This window comes from Electrona antarctica (assembly GCF_951216825.1).
Source record: "Electrona antarctica genome assembly, contig: scaffold_40, whole genome shotgun sequence".
NCBI classification, from domain to species: Eukaryota; Metazoa; Chordata; class Actinopteri; order Myctophiformes; family Myctophidae; genus Electrona; species Electrona antarctica.
This window is the reverse complement of record NW_027638523.1, coordinates 525,413-542,450: the sequence shown is the minus strand read 5'-3', so window position 1 is coordinate 542,450 and position 17,038 is coordinate 525,413. Positions and strand designations below refer to the sequence as shown.

General features: G+C 39.9%; 1 protein-coding gene across 1 annotated transcript in view; it reads right to left on the bottom strand.

Annotated features, from left to right (window-relative positions):
• Window positions 1–17,038, bottom strand: part of LOC306917981 (uncharacterized protein) — a gene marked incomplete at its 3' end in the record, with an annotated part of 68,952 nt that overhangs the window by 22,756 nt on the left and 29,158 nt on the right. The gene's annotated exons all lie outside the window — the stretch shown is intronic.

The following is a 17,038-nucleotide window of genomic DNA, read 5'->3' as shown; positions in this document are numbered from 1 at the left end:
TTTGCTGTAGACAATCACTTGGAGTTCATGAAAAAAGGTTGTATTCAGACATTAATACTTACATGGGATGTAATTTAAATCTAATATATGTAATCACATTTTGGGCATAAGGTGTATGGTTTGAAATCAATTAACATGCTATGTAAGTATACCTGGTGTTGAACTGTGGCAAGGCGCATTGAGGATGGTGATGGGCGAGAGCACCGTATTACCTGGGGAGTAGAATTATTCCAGCATTATTATTGTGGTATTGAATTTCACTGAACTGACTTTACCCCAAAAACTAGAAAGGAGTAGATTACAAACTCACGAGAAATCTGTGTGACAGAGTCGACTTCTTCTGGAACCCATGCTGATAAAAAAGGTGGTAAAGAAAAGGAAACAAATTACAAAACAAAACAACTGAAAATCATAAAAGTTGACTATTGAAATTATTCTTACATTTGTCATTAAGGTCAATGAAGGTCTCAGAATGATCCGCATACAGGTCCATTGAGAATGGATTATCATGGCCTAAAACAAAAACAAATTAAAGGTGCGTAGGAGAACAGCCAGTTCCCCGACGTACTGAAAAAGGAAATAACTCCCGCCATCTTCAAATGCAGTAGAATATTTTATTAGGGGAACAGTCACATTGGCTTGGGTGTGTTTAAAAATAGAAATAGCTGCAAACGTAATATCGGCCAAATTCAAACTACACATAAACACGAGTAATCTGTTCTGGTCGTTTATAAACTACTCACCAGTTAAAGTTGGACAATGTTTAACAATACATTGGCATTGAGAATTACCTGGGACAGTAGTTTTGGCCTTGGGTTGGGTGTGAACAAAGGCTGTAACAAATAGAATAGAAAATAGCTCACATTACTCTAAACATGTCATATTTGGTCACTGCTAGACTCAAACATTACACATGTACAAGACTATTACATTATAGATGTTTAGTAACTACAGACAAAAATGCTTTTAGCCAGTTACTGTTAGACATGTTAAACAATAAATTACAATTTGCAATTACCTGGGAAGGTGGATTTGCCCGCTTATATAATATCGGCTGGCATTTTCTTTTTTTAGGGTCAGTTAACATGTTTAACAATACATTGGCATTGAGAATTACCTGTGGTGGTTGCCGTTTTGGCCTTGGGCTGAATCTGAACAAAGGCTCTGGCTGTAACAAATAGAAGTTGCTCACATTACTCCAAACGTCAAATTTGGTCAAGCCTTGACTCATCAAAATGTACAAGATTAATACATTTCTTTTTTTTTTTACAGAGAACAATGTTTTTAGCCCATTACTGTTGGACATGTGAAACAATACATTATAATTGTTAATTACCTGTGGTGGTGGATTTGGCTGCCTTTTGAGAGTTGACAAGGGCTTTAAAAAATATAAATAGCTCACATTACACCAAACGTCATAATATCGTAATTCATCAAACTACAGATATACACGATTAATAAATTGTACTTGTTTATCTTCTGCTGGCAAAAACATTTAGGTATAGTTGAAGTTGGTCATGTTTAACAATACATTGGCATTGAGAATTACCTGTGGTGGTTGCCGTTTTGGCCTTGGGCTGAATCTGAACAAAGGCTCTGGCTGTAACAAATAGTTGCTCACATTACTCCAAACGTCAAAAAATAAATGTATTAATCTTGTACATTTTGATGAGTCAAGGGACTCATCAAAATGTACAAGATTAATACATTTCTTTTTTTTTACAGAGAACAATGTTTTTAGCCCATTACTGTTGGACATGTGAAACAATACATTATAATTGTTAATTACCTGTGGTGGTGGATTTGGCTGCCTTTTGAGAGTTGACAAGGGCTTTACAAAATAGAAATAGCTCACATTACACCAAACGTCATAATATCGTAATTCATCAAACTACAGACATACACGATTAATAAATTGTACTTGTTTATCTTCTGCTGGCAAAAACATTTAGGTAAAGTTGAAGTTGGTCATGTTTAACAATACATTGGCATTGAGAATTACCTGTGGTGGTGGATTGTTGCAGTGGAACAGGGCCTTAAAAAGACAATACACAAACATTTGTTATAATAGTTCATTCAGTAGCCTACGTTGAAAAGATTTGCGGGTTATTATTTTTTTGTCTGTGTATATCTACCATCACAAATTACCTGTCGTGTCCACAGTAGTCACCCCCTTCCTAATTTTTTTGGGTGGTTCTGGATATAGGGGACCTATTAATTGACAAACATAAGATTGACAAATGCAATAAATGACTGTTATCAGAATTTGAACATTATGTGTAATGTAAAAAAAAAAGGAAACTCAGCTGATTACCTTCAACACAATCGCTGAATTTTTTTTTTTTTATTACACGCGTGGTTTTCCGCTGTGTCGCCATGTTCTGCAAATGGAAAAATAATTAACCTCTGATCATCATTCATGGATATTCTATACAAACTGATAAATAAAATGGCATGCAATAGCATGCATTTCATAAATAGGTTTAAAAATCTGCATTTAAAGAAATTTGAAAGTTGCACTGTGACCCACTAGAGTACAAAAGCTGAAAATGTCTCAAATACATATTGAAATTGAGCTTGATTAGTTGTAAAGGCCCAGCCAAGAAAAGGGGACTTTACTGAACTTTATTTGCGATTCAGTCACTCATGACATTGTAATTGATAACATTTCACAGCGTATTCCTTTTTGGAATATTTTTTATCTGTGAAATCATAGAGAAGCCATTTCCAGTGTTCTTTTTCTCATGTATTAGTGTGCTATGTTCTATCACGATCACCAATTTATACATAATGTTGTTAGTACTTTGACATGCTGTAATGTTTGGAGAACGGCGTCGGCGATGTCATACCTCCGTTTTACTATTATTGCTTTAACAGACAGTGATTGCAGGTGGGCTGCCAGTTTAGTCTGCCTTGCAAATAAGGTGGGTGTCTGCTGGGGTCTTTAATTTAGCCATAGAAACTGTTCTTTGCCAATACTGGTCTGCTGCGCTGCTCGGATGAATGACCAATGTGTTCATCAGCTACTAGGCCCTTAGCCATCGGTGCAGGCTCATAGATTTACGGTATTTTTGTCCATGATTATTTTCAACACTGACAAGTGTCCTTTGCTGCAGTTATGTTCTGCTGTGTTGCTCATTGGTTGACTGGTTGAGCCCAATTTTCCCAAACTTCTAACGTGCAGCTGAAAGGAATATTTCACTTTAAATAAACAATTGGTCATTTTATTGTCTACAACGGTTTATGTGAACATCCACCCTGAGAGTAATATTTAGATATTTGATATTCATTTTAGTGCCTCACCCCATTCCTATACAAACCAATTGTAAATAAAAACTATAATTCAATTTGAAAAACAAAGAACACAAGCACGTCACTTATTCGGAGGGCAGTATGAGTCACCATAAATAGCACAGGTATACGATTCATTAAATTGGATAAAATAGAGTTTGAAGTTGCAATGGGTTTGTATACCGTAGTTAAAATGAATATGAACTAAATAATTAATCAAGCAACTTAAAATTTGTCTGGGGTGTTCACATAAGCCAGAGTAGATGACCAAACGTTTTTTAAGTGAAAAATACCTTTAATAGTTCAATTTACTTTGCACTTGGCCATTTAGTCAATGCTATGCAGAAGCGGAAAAATGGCAAATCCTTCAGAATGTGCAATGCAAACTGCCTTCCTTAGCAATTGTTTCTTATCAAGCAGTCGTTGTCGTGCTTGATCCATCCGTCTGTCCACGTATGTAATGTTGAGCAGCTTGGACTTGCATGGTTTATCAAACAGATCATTAGCAGCATCCAGTGTGATGACATCAGCCACCAGCTTGCCATCGCCCCTCTTCTCCCTCACAAAAGCAATCTCATTTTCCAGGATGAAGCAACTGTCTCGAGTTCTAGCTGAGACATAGTACATCTTGAGAGACTTTTTTTTGTTTGGCTTTTCATGCTCCTCTTCTGCAATCCTTTTAGTGACCTGTGCAATTGGATTTTGGCCACTTCGAACCATTCTTTTGATCGACTGCAAATGGTTCTCAAAGGGAAAAGCTGAAATGTCATTCAAGGAGCATTTGAAACGCAACACATCTTCATGCAGGTGCAACAAGCTGTGGATGTTGTAAACACAAAAGGTGTCGCCATAAAACTCAGCAGAGTTCTCTACAAAGTGCTGCAGAAGTTCCCGGGAGTACTGTAGATATGCTTCTCTTTGCTCCAGATCTGACTCAAGCAGGATGGACATACCAACTGTCAGACACAAGAAGTGGTGATACTGGTCCTCTGACAGTATGTTTTTCAGCACAACTGGGCCTGTGTAGAGAAGGAACTGCCGAAATTCTGTGGCTTTCCACCGATCAAGATCCACTAGAGACCTTGGTTGCCTGGCAAATTCTGACGGCATTTCTCCTCTGAGTGCCAATAATCTGCGGGATAGTTCGTCTCTTGATCTTTTGGGCAATTTACACTGATCAGGACCTCTTATCAGATAAATCAAAAGCCTCTTTACTGCACCAAGGCAAACCACATGCATGTAGTCCAGCACAAACTGGCTGACACACCCAACTCCGGCTGTAATGAGGGGTGTAGCTTTTTTTTGGTGGACTATGTATTCAACCTTGCTAAATTTTTCATCTGTTCTTCTTTCACATGTAGTGTGGTCCGTGTAGACCATCCTGTTGTCTACACGACAGGCCAAAACATTGCAGCGTTCGCATGCCTCATACGCATTGTGACCTTTGACACACTTTACAAAAGCTCTTGCGGGAGAGTCACAGATGAAACTGTTAACCTTGACATTGAATTGGATCCCTTCGTGGTCAATGCCTTTTTCTTGAAGGTCTACTAACTCCTGAACAAAATCTTGTAGATACTCCTCTACTGGTTCTGGTTTTGTACTCCCATAAAATAGAGCAACGACGAAAGGGTCAGACTTGTGAAATTTTGCCAAAATTGGCCAAAACTGTTTCAGGCTTGATTTGAACAGGGGAACTCCATCAATATTTATGTCCAACATGACAGATCCAGTGAAAGTGGGGCATTGCTCAAGGTACCTGTGGATGCCTGACTCAAGTCCATAATAAATATAGTCCCCATCACACTTCTTAATGCTGTCTACAGACCGTGGAGTCTGCAAAAGTGTGCGGACATCTTTTGGCAAATTGTGGCCGTGTTTGCGGAGGATCGCTAGCATCTTATTCGTACTGTTGTGCGTCTGATTTGTTTCAGTGGCCCATGATGCCAAATCCTGTCTAAGACTAAACTGTTCCTCTTCGGATGGTGAATCTACATCAACAAGTTCCGTTTCTTCGTCACTTGTATCTGGGGTCTCTGTGTATCCATAGTCCTCCTGTCTATCCGGCGCTTCATCCAGACTTGTATTGAACGATATACTTTGTAATGTCTCATCTCCATGCTGGCCAGATTGAGTTGCACCACCCTCCTCCTGCGCGTCCCGCATATCCTGTGTTTCAACGTTCTCCTGTGACACGTCTTCATCACTTTCAAATTGTTCTAAAAAGGCATCCGTTCTAGTGCGTTTTCTCCTCCAATCCTTTAAGTAGTTAGCCATCTTAAACTTGGCTTGAAAAAAAAAACAATATTAAAGATACAAAATTGCTGGAGATTTATAGTTCTATGGCATCTGTTTTAGTTGCACTCTATTGATTGGACAGTATTGATTTCATATACTAAAAATAAATTGTTCGTCAACTGAGGAAAACTGATTAAAATTAAATGAATAAAAAATAAGCCACGACTGAATCTATGATTAAATATATAGGCCGCCTAGTCAATATCATCAAGAAATACAAACTAGACTAAAATGAGAGACTAGTGGAGAACTAAAAGACAAGTCATATAATGCATGGTTCTGGTTGCATGCTGAAAATGGCAGATCTACAAGCTCACGCTTTGAGAGACTGTAGATCTGATATTTTGAAATACACATTTTTCAAATAACACCATACCACACATAATAAAACAAAAACAAATGCAATTTCCATGCTTAGACACAGGTAGCCAGCCAGCCACCCAGGAACACAAAGCTACTTAAGTGGTTGCACCACTTAAAAACTACATAGGCCTAACAAAAACACTTGTCAATGGGCTGTATGCATAATGTACTTCCTTCACAGGTCTTACCGATTATATTTAAACCTCTGATCCCTATAGTGTACAGTGGTTCTCAAACTTTTTAATTCCAATGAATCCATAACTCTGAGAATGTACAAGGGGTGACCATAATGGGCAGAGCCTTAATTAATATCAATAACACCTGTGAAGGATGTAGGGAAGGGGCCCACAGTTATTTCCAAAATGGAAAAACATTGGTGCCTCAGCCTTGCTCAGCCCTACTGGCATGTGAAAGATGTGCATACAGCCTAAATGGGACAGTGGGGTCATGCCTATGTTCCATCAGGGCTATTAAGTATTAAGCCAGTCAATACAAGCTAAAAAGGGGCATGACCCTTAACATTACACGTGTGGACGTCTAATTAGCAAACATGCAGTGCGAAGTGACCCATTTGAATTATGCTTGAGTCACAAGGACATTTATTTTCTTCCAAATTAGATCAATCAAGTAGTAATTCAAACGTAATTCAAAGTAATTCAAGAAGGCCTAACTGCAGGCGCTGGTGGAAAGACCATAGCAAGCAAATCAGTTAGCATTTTACCAGCTAAGCTAGTTTACCAGCTAGCTGGTAAAATGCTAACGGATTAATCACAGTAAAATGAACAAAGACGATGACAAAACAACTTTTCAATAACCACATCCGTTAGCACTCACCTATGGCGTACAGTCTTGTTTTATGTGAAGTCCTTATCTGTGTTATTTTATTTTTAACTTCAGTTCAAAGCTCCCGACGATACTTCTTCTGCTGTTAGCGGTAGCACGCTGACGCTGGATGCCCGCGCATGCGCAGTAGAGACGCCAGTTTACACCAACAGGAAACATATGTTACGCAAACTTCATGCCTAGCAGCCAATGGGGGTGACTTGGAGGTGGGACTTCCGGGACTGGGGAGTGAGTGCCACTCTATGAGTGAGTGACGTGCGCTGTGTGGAATGTGGTTGTGTTGGTGTTCTACAAGAAGTTAGGAGGAGCACAAACGTTGCTATTGTACTGTCCTGTCCGTAAATAAGTAATAAAGAGAGAATCCTATCCTGTGCATTACGTCTCTGCCTCCGGTTCCTGGGATCGGGAAAAAGCATCGGGTGGGGTGTCAGAACCCACATTGGGTGGGCAGGACGCACGTTTGGGTGGGCTATGCCCACCCCTGCCCCCCCCTAGAACCGGCCCTGAATAAAAAACATAATAACTTTTATTGTCTTAGAAATAGACGTCGATAACACGTCTAAATGGAAGCTAAACGTAAACTTATCTTATGTTGATCAAAAAGCTATTCAAATGTTTTTATACAATATGTGGAGATAAGTTATGGAACTTTACAGTTGTTTCTTTAATCAAAATGTATTGAAAAAGGAATTAAATGCAATAGTCTAAAATTGGAATAAGAAAATACGGTTAATATACGTTTTGAAATATACGTATAAAACGTGGCTAAATATAAACTAAAGCTAATTATAGATTAATGACTCTTAAAATGATCTTAGGCAATAGTTGGAGATCAGTTGTGCAACGTACGGTTGTTTTTTTAACCATATTTATTGAATAATGGATTACATTAACTAGGTCTAAAAAAAGGGACAGTATTAGACCCAATCTAGACGGGCTAATCCAAGTGCGGAAATTAGACAGACGTCTAAAATACGGATAGTGCTCAGTGGGAGGGTTATGGCATAACATGGATGATGACGAATGATGGTTCAAGATGGAAGTGATGATTTTTAGCTGAACAAGAAGGGAAATAGTAACAATCAGTAGGGCAAACAGTCTTAGATATAAACAAATGAAACTAGGTAAACAAATGAAACTGGGTACAAACTGGGGCATAAACAAACAATACTCAGGGACAACAACAGAAAGAAAGGAGCAAACTTACATAATGCATCAGCTTGTAGCACAACTGTCACGGTTCTCACAGTACCTCTGATAGAGGTCAAAAGTTTGTGAGGTTACCACCACCCGGGCCTATATAGGCCAGCAACAGGTGTGCCTAACTAGCAATCGGTATAGCCCCACCCACCACTAGAGGAGGAATTAGGTGATCAGCTCCAGTTCCACCCCACTCTCAGCCGGAGAGTGGTGGGGTTTTCTACACCGGTATATAACTTCAACTGAGATAGACTACCACAGTAGGCTACTGTGGTAAAGGCCTACAGTTATAGCCTGGTATCCAGCCTGCTTCGCTACGTTCGGCGGATTTTTTTTTCTCTCTTCGCTTATCAGTCTGGAAAGCCTCCTATCTCCAAGGGAGGCGGGACATGCCAAAAGCTTCGAAACCTAACGTGGCTTCTGATTGGTCTGTGGGCGGGACAAAGCACCAGTGAGACGTCATAGCAAAGCGCAGCTACTGCAGACAGAGCGAAACATGGCGGCCATGGATAAAAACAGCATTGATGTAGCGATTACAAAAGTTCTAGCAAATACACAGACGGTAACAGGAATCTCGGTTCTAAAAGCAGAGCAGTATTCTGCTTTGAAAACTTTTATTGGAGGTGGCGATGTGTTGGGTGTTCTACCAACGGGATTTGGTAAAAGTTTTATTTATCAGTTAGCCCCGCTGGTTCTAGAGGAGATGGGTCGCACCGGGGCCATTGTTATGGTCGTATCTCCCCTCAGTGCACTGATGGAGGACCAGAGAAAAGAAGCAGCCAAGCTCGGTATCACAGCATTGCAGCTTGGAGTCAGCAGGGAGGATGACATCGTGAATGGTCGGTGTTCTCTCGTTTTTGGAAGCCCTGAAAAATGGCTGACAAAAGAGAAGTGGAGGCAGATGCTCGATTCAGATGTCTACAGGAGCCGACTGTTTGGTATCGTCGTGGATGAGGTCCATGTTGCATATAAATGGTAACGAAATATATGATTATTTAATATACCTGCTCATAATAGATTCAGCATCACAGCATTATTATAACTGTTGCATTTTTAGACTGATTGAATCCTCTTATTTACAAATTGTTCCCCACAACTAACAAGTGAAAAAGAATTAACTGGCATTGATAATTTCCCCAAACATAAATGTAGTCCTTTGAATAGATTTACCAGGGACAAATACACTGTATTGAATCCCCTGTTGCTATGTGGGCAAGTAATAACAATATGGGTATTTTTCACTCATCAAAACATGTAATGTTTTTTAATGTCCTAGGGGAGAGGGCTCCAATGGCCAGCCAGCATTTCGAGAGAGTTTTGGAAGGCTTGGAGAGCTCCGATCCCTGACGAAGAGTGGTGAGTAAACAAATCTTGAAATACAATGTATACAGAATATGAATATTCTAATATGTCAAGCAATATGTACATATATGCAGTGGTGGAAAAAGTACTGAAATGTTTTTTGTAAAATTATCAATACTGCAATGTACTCTGTTTCAAGTGAAAGTCAGGAATTGAAAATGTACTTGAGTAAAAGAACAAAAGTATTGGTATGAAAATGTACTTAAAGTACCAAAAGTAAAAGTACTAAAATGTTTGAAAATAGCTGATCTACAAGCTCACAACGATGCGTTGTGAGCTTGTAGATCGGCTATTTTCAAATAGCCTAGGTAAAAAAAAAGGGCTAAAGTGGTTCATGTATGTTTTATGGAGTAAAGTACAATATTTGCCTCTGAGATGTAGTGGAGTAGAAGTAAAAGAATAGACAATTGGAATTACTTACTTAAGTACATTACTTGAGTAAATGTACTTAGTTACTTTACACCACTGCATATATGTAAATATGCCTTCTTTACATTATGCTCAGAAGTTAAATAAAGGAATTCACCTTTGTGCTCATCCATTCATTATTGTATTGCTTGGCACAGGGGTTCAGGCAAAGGATGATATGCACAGAGTAAGGCCTGTTTAATAGTGTCTTTAAGCACAAAGTATCCTCCTTTTCCATCACTACATTATGTCACAAGTAGGCAGCCATTATCTAACCAATGACTTGACTGAACACGGCAATAAAGTAAACCATTTAATCGTTTAAAATAAACGTATAACTATATCTATTGGTGGTGTGCTGCATTCAGTCCAATGAAATGCATTTTTTGTATGTTTCTCAGGTACCCCAGTGCTGGCATTAACAGCATCAGCAGATCTTGAGTCCCAGCACCGTGTGATGAAAATATTGAACATGGAGAGGGCAACTCAAGTGACTGTCAGTCCCAGTCGAGACAACATCAGGCTTGGACTAATTCAAGTTCCAGCAAGCAACCTGAAGTGCCTTGATTGGGTGGTGAAGGAGGTTTTAGATAAAAGCCAATCAATGTCTCCTGTCCTCATCTACTGCCGCACACTTAAGGTCGTAGGAAAAGTATTCGGCTACCTTAAAGCTCGGCTTGGGGCAAGTGCTTGGGTAAACAGTGAACAGAAACATGACAATCTACTGATTGGGATGTACCACTGCAAGACTCTAGAAAAAAACAAGAGCAGAGTGGTGTCCTCTCTAAATGGGAATGGGAACTGCCGTGTGGTTGTTGCCACCACTGCCCTTGGAATGGGTCTCAACTTCCCTGACATTTCTCATGTTGTTATGTATGGCGCACCAGAGGATGCCGAGGCAATAGTTCAGCAAATTGGCAGGGCTGGTAGAAGTGGAGCTCAGGCACATGCTGTTATATATGTCTCTACTAAGTACACACATCTTGTTGACAAAACAGTTAGAGAGATTGTCAAAACTGATGCCCAGATGTGCTTCAGAAAAACATTGTATGGCTTTTTTGAAAACAATCCAGCCAACATTGAGCCTGGACATTTATGTTGCACATACTGCCACTCAAAATGCACATGTGAATCTGTCATTTGTGCAGAGCCAATTCCTAATTATGAGGCATTACAGGAAGCTGTTCCCAAGCCAGCAAAATGCAGACAGGTAGACGCAGATGACAGAGCGATGATCAAAGACATGCTGGAGGATTACATGGCAAATTTAGTTCCAGACACAGCTCAACTGTTCACTGACATAGCTGCATGCACTGGGTTCAGCACAGAACTAATCAAGTCAGTAGTAGAACACTGTGATTACATATTTGACCTTGAATACATAATGGAAAACATGCCAGTATTTAGATCACAACATGCAATACAGATACTCCATGTCATCAGTGAAGTTTTTGATGACATAGACAGAGTTGAGCCTAGCTTACCAGAGGAAAGCTTCTCAGACCCAGATCTTGATTTCATGGGTTATTTTGATGAGGAAGATGGCAGCGAAACATCCAGTGTTTACTCAGGGTCTGATGCATGATCATTTGAACACTGCTGCTTTGATCAGTTATAGAAAATGCTAAATGATAACTTTTTTTATTTTTCATATATTAGGTCCAAATGTTAGCACATTTCGCTACTTGTACATAATTGCATTTCTGTAGACAACATTCTCCATAATCACCCAGGTCAGCAAAGTGCTCTTAATTTGGTTTAAAAAGTAGGCGTGTTTTTTTCTTCTTTGTTTCAGGAAACATTTGCTAGTCCCATTTGTTGGGTTTATTTATGATGTTTTGCTTTTGTTTATATAGTCAATTGAGAGCTACCTACCCATGGCCCTTTTGTAGGAGTTTCTTCTGTTATTATTAATGATTAACATTAAACATAAGGGAGACGTGGTTTTTCTCTGCCCCCAACATGTATGCAAAAGTGATAATAGCAGTCAGCCCCCCAGTATTTCACATACGTAGCAAAAGTGTAACCTGCGTTGCCAGCATTCTTTTAAGTTCTCTTTAAAATCCATATGAAGTTGTGACCATGCTATTAAAACATTAGCCATTATTGCATTATACTTGCCCACAGCATATGGTTGGCTTATTGAGAAGAACAACAGACACTGTATTCCTCAGGTGGATCTTATTTTTTAACTTGACACATGTCACAACTCATAGGCAAGCTGTGTGAATGTGGCCTTATTATAGTTATTTTAGTTTGACATTTTAAGGGACCACCCATCCCCATCATAATATCAAGAGAATCTACCTGGAATCCCAAGCCCTTATGACAACCCACTGTATATGTTTGTTTGTTTTTTGGTAAATGTTGGCGTTAATTTAACTACAAGAGTGTAAAACCTGACTTGTAAGCACTAAGCATCCATTTGGGTCAATATTCTACACTCTCAACCTTGGCATATATCTAAGGACACACATAGGTTCCCAGTCCCTCGGTTGACATCTGATGGTGTATATATATCCTACTTGCATAGCTCTATTCAGTGTAGCACCACACAGGTCTTTTGTCCTTCTGTTTCCCGTGGTCATGGCGTCAGCCTATGGCCTGTTATATATGTGGGTCAGCCTCCACTCTCTTCCTACCAGGAAGTCAGCCGTCTGGCCCCACCAGCTCCAATTTTCCACTTGTTACTCCTTGTATCAACAACACGCCACATGTGAGACGTCACAGCTGTACATGGACCAGCCAGAGGGCCGATCCACGCTACAAAGTGTATTTGTATGTATGTGTATATGGATTAAATGGAGCTGTACATGAGCAATTAGATGGTGGTACGTCTGTAGGGCAGGCCAGGCCTGCTGTTTTGACCATATGTCACATGTTACAAATAAAACCTTGATTATTGATGACAAATACCTCTGTTTTGATTCATGTTGAAAGTATTTGTGTCTCATAGTATAGACTGACAAGCATATTTTCTTCCCATAAATAACATTTAAATGTTAATAACAAATAATCAGAATCAAGCTCTTTTTGGTCAATTGAATATTTTCATTTATTATAAATGTATACAAAAGAATGTAAAATATTTACATGCCAGAACAAAGGTAGAAAATGCTCGATCTGTGGTTCTCAAACTTTGTCATGTCTAGAACCCCCAAATTGATATGAAAATGTTTAAAACATTAGAAGTATTCTTTGAATATTTACTGAAAATAGCAGATCCACAATCTCACATATTGCATTGTGGCGTGTTGTGAGCTTGTAGATCTATTTTCAAATAGCCAAAGTAATAGCCTATAGGGTTAAAGTTTTTAAACTGATTTTGCTGGGGACACCCTGGGCTGGAACACCTTCAAGGACCCCACTTTGAGAACCACAGCTCTTTTCTCTGATAGTAGCCATTCTACAAAAACAGAATGCATTGTGAGCTTGTAGATATGCTATTTTCCATGAATGCACACCCTAGAGCAGAGGTCTTCAAGTTACTACAGGGGGTCTGCCAAATCTTTGTGTGATTTTTACATTAACCACTTCAACCAAGCATCCCTATTATGAGGAGAACTTTAGCCAAAAAGTAGCAGATCTACAAGCACACAACACCTCTCGCAGCGAGGCGGTGTGTGCTTGTATTTTCGGCAAAGTGGTTTAGCATAGGGGGGAAAAAGAGCAGGTATACTAAGTATTGTTTAAGTGCATGGTTAAATGTCTGGAAATACACATTAACATGAATCCAACATGATAGTGCTGTGAAACAAAGCCTATGAAATCTATGAAAAAAATAATATTTTATACAATATATAATGGGGGTCCCTGCTTTATCTCGCTCTCAGCCAAGGGGTCCTTGGCCTGAAAACGTTGAAGACCCCTGCCCTAGAGTGATGATAGGTTTCAAGTGCATTACATGTAATGGCATGATAACCTTTTCAGACGAGCTAGAAGAGTTTCTGGCTCTGAAACAGAGATTTCCAGGACGTATTGCACTAATCATTTAGCCTGGTATCCAGCCTGCTTTGCTACGTTCGGCGGACTTTTTTCTCTCTCAAGCGAAGAGAGAAAAATAAGTCTGCCGAATGTAGCGAAGCAGGCTGGATACCAGGCTACTAATCATTAGCCTGGAATCGAGACTGATTCGGTTTGGTGAAGTGAGAAATAATACCTTTTACTTTCCAATCATGGGCTAATAATATGTCTATATTTTTTTTAATAGTTTTTACCCTTTTTTCTCCCAAATTTAGTAATTTAATTAATTAATTCCACATTTGTGTGTTGTCACTGCTGTTGTATCTTACTGACTCAGTGAGAAGCCCCCACCAGGAGGACGTAGTAGAGCCTTCGTTCTACTCCTCCCGCCCAACACTCCCTGCTGAGAGGTGCCGCCCTAGCACGTAGGAGTACATGCAGAGACACCCTCCCCGCCCAGCTTCCCTCCCCCAAACATGGACAAATTGTGTTCGTATAGACGCTTGACAAAGCTGGACCACGGTGGATTCTTTACCTTTGCGCCACCAGAGCACCGGGTTAATATTTACAAACTGATACATAGTAGACCAGGTTCTGCTCTATTTTTCAGACATAAAGTTCACTCCATTCTTTAACCTTGCTTTTCATCCAGCTCCGAAGTTCCGTCAACTTCAGCTGGGACAAAAGGTTTCTGTTAAAACCTGCAAAAGATGCATACTCTCTTCCTGGATGGTATGTGAACACCTTTGACTCCCTAAAGACCTCAACAAGTTGAAAAATGTCCTTGTTACGTTTGGTATCTACGTGATAACCAGAGGACCTTGACACTTCCAGCTCGCTGTCTACGGAGCAGATCAGGTCTTTCAAGACACCAAGGGACATGCTGATCCTCTCTGCACTGTTCTCCGTCATGTTTGGGCCTAATCCTTTTAAGAAGGATTTCAAAAAATTATTCAAATGCTCCAGGTGCAGATCTAATGGAATGTTCTTGCCCTTTCCCCCCTTGCCATTCTGAAACCTATTCCAGGTTAGAGAGTGGGCCATCTTTGGTGATAGAGTGGCTTTGAGCTGCACCATCAGAAGCAGAGTGCTGTATGCATACTGAGTATGCCCGTATGCCTTATAATATAACAAGGCCACCTTGTACAAACCCATTAGCCGTTCGCCATCGCCCTCTTTCACTGCATCCTGCATATCTGTAAGAAGTAGCCCAAAGCCAAGTCTCGCCTCTGTGTGTTCTTTCACACAGTCAGCAGAGCTGGAGATGCTTTCATCTTGGAGATCTGCATTGTCCTCTAAATCATGAATTAGTTTTTCATGACGAGCCCGCCACTTGACAGAAGTGTAGACCTTTTGGCACCCTGAACTACGGCAAGGAAACTTTACCCTGTCTGTACATCCCACTGATGTTTCTCTTGCAGCAGCAGCAATGTCACTAGCGTTCAACATGACAAAATTGTCTATGACCCGTGCCAAAGCGGTGTGCAGCCATGTCCTCTGCTCCTGGCATGTGCCCAGCCGAACTCCCTCAGGGATGAAATGATCAGGCACATCTGTAAAGACAGACACAAACTATTGCATCATTTATTTTAGGCCTTGGTCCATATTCAGTCAGCCATGCCCATTGCCCACCCCATCAACGTAACACTGTCAAGGCTCTCTCTTACCTGCTTCATCCTTTAAGCCAAAACACTCCATTGTGGCAGCCAGGAGGAGAGCCTCTGTGCCCTTCCTAACAAACTGCTTGTAGGGGTTGTAGGCAGCATGAGGCCCTGGTTTGGCATTGCTGCACTTGACCTTGTTCATGTTGGCGAATAGGGTTCCATGGTCTCTGGCTGATGACTGCTTGAAGAAAATGCGATGGTAGATTTAAGTAAGAACAAATGACAGGGTTAAATGAGATATTACAGTGTATTACATGATTTGTTTGGTACTGCTTAAAAGCTAAAAGATCAAATTCAATAGTCCTAACATCAAACATTTTCATTGTTTCATCTAGCCTCTCTCTCTGTCTCTCCATTATATATGAGATGTACAAGCCCTCCCCACCACCCTACTTTACAGCACAACTGCAATACAAACACTGAGCACTTATCCTACATTTTACAACTCACTTCATAGACATGCAAGATAACTAGCCTATCTAATAGACCAGAACAGCATGCTTTAATGTCTGTTAAACAAACTGGTATTTCCAGGTGGAATGTCTATTTTTTTCCAGTGTCCAGAACATTAGCTATGTCTAGTTTGTCAACCTGTGGACATTTAAAACAAAATAATATAATTGTCAATAACAATATAAGGTTAATGAATAATACTGGTCCAATGCGACACTGCTGGCATTATCTACCTGGAAATACATTGTGATTGTGGTGATGTCATGATGATTCGGTCCGTACCAACAGTACTAACAGTTTGTACCAACAGTACAAGCACCTGACCAAAGGGCTGTTCACACCAATAATGATATTATTATTAGTATTATTACTTTTTAATCATTGTAACAAGTGGATGGCACAGTAAACAGAACAACTATAACGACAATGACAGTGATTGATGAATGATGACAGCCAATCAATATCTCACAGAACTTACAGTTTCAACATGTTGGCGGGCGTTATCATTCATCAGTGTGGGTGCTCACATCATCATCATTATAGTTGACTTCTTAGTTATCATTATTGGTGTGTACATCCACAAATTCTCCTTACTTGCTACCACTCACTTCATACAAATTTCTGATTGCATGCCAATCAGAAAACATAAAAATGAGGTCTTCCAGCCTCTCCTCTCTAGTTTCTCCGTCAGCAAATGCCCACTGGATGTTGCGACTGTTAGCCTCAGTGAGTCTGTCACCTCCAACTAAGAGGTGTGCGTGTGCTACATCAGAAGGGATCTTTGGGGCATACCTATGTCAAGAAATGTGAACGTGGCAGACACAGTGACCGCAACAGAGTAATTAGATTAATAGTAATAGATGAAATAATGAAAATGTTATTTTTATTCAACTGTTGCATATCAGAAATGTTAATGTACTATTCTACATACTTTTACAATTGAGTACCACAGACGAATAACAGTCTAAGTCCACACTATTGATCCATAATATATAAATGATAGATAAGGGTTCAGGACAACGAGGCCTTTTCGTGGAGGGGTCAGTCTGAAATTTGGACTTAGACTGTTTTTCGTCTGTGGTACTCAATTGCACAAAAAAACTTACTCTTTCTGTATGTGCTGCAAAATATCTACCAAGTCAGCTGACACATTTTCATTCTTGAAAAGAAGTCCAAGGGGATGCTAATGAGAT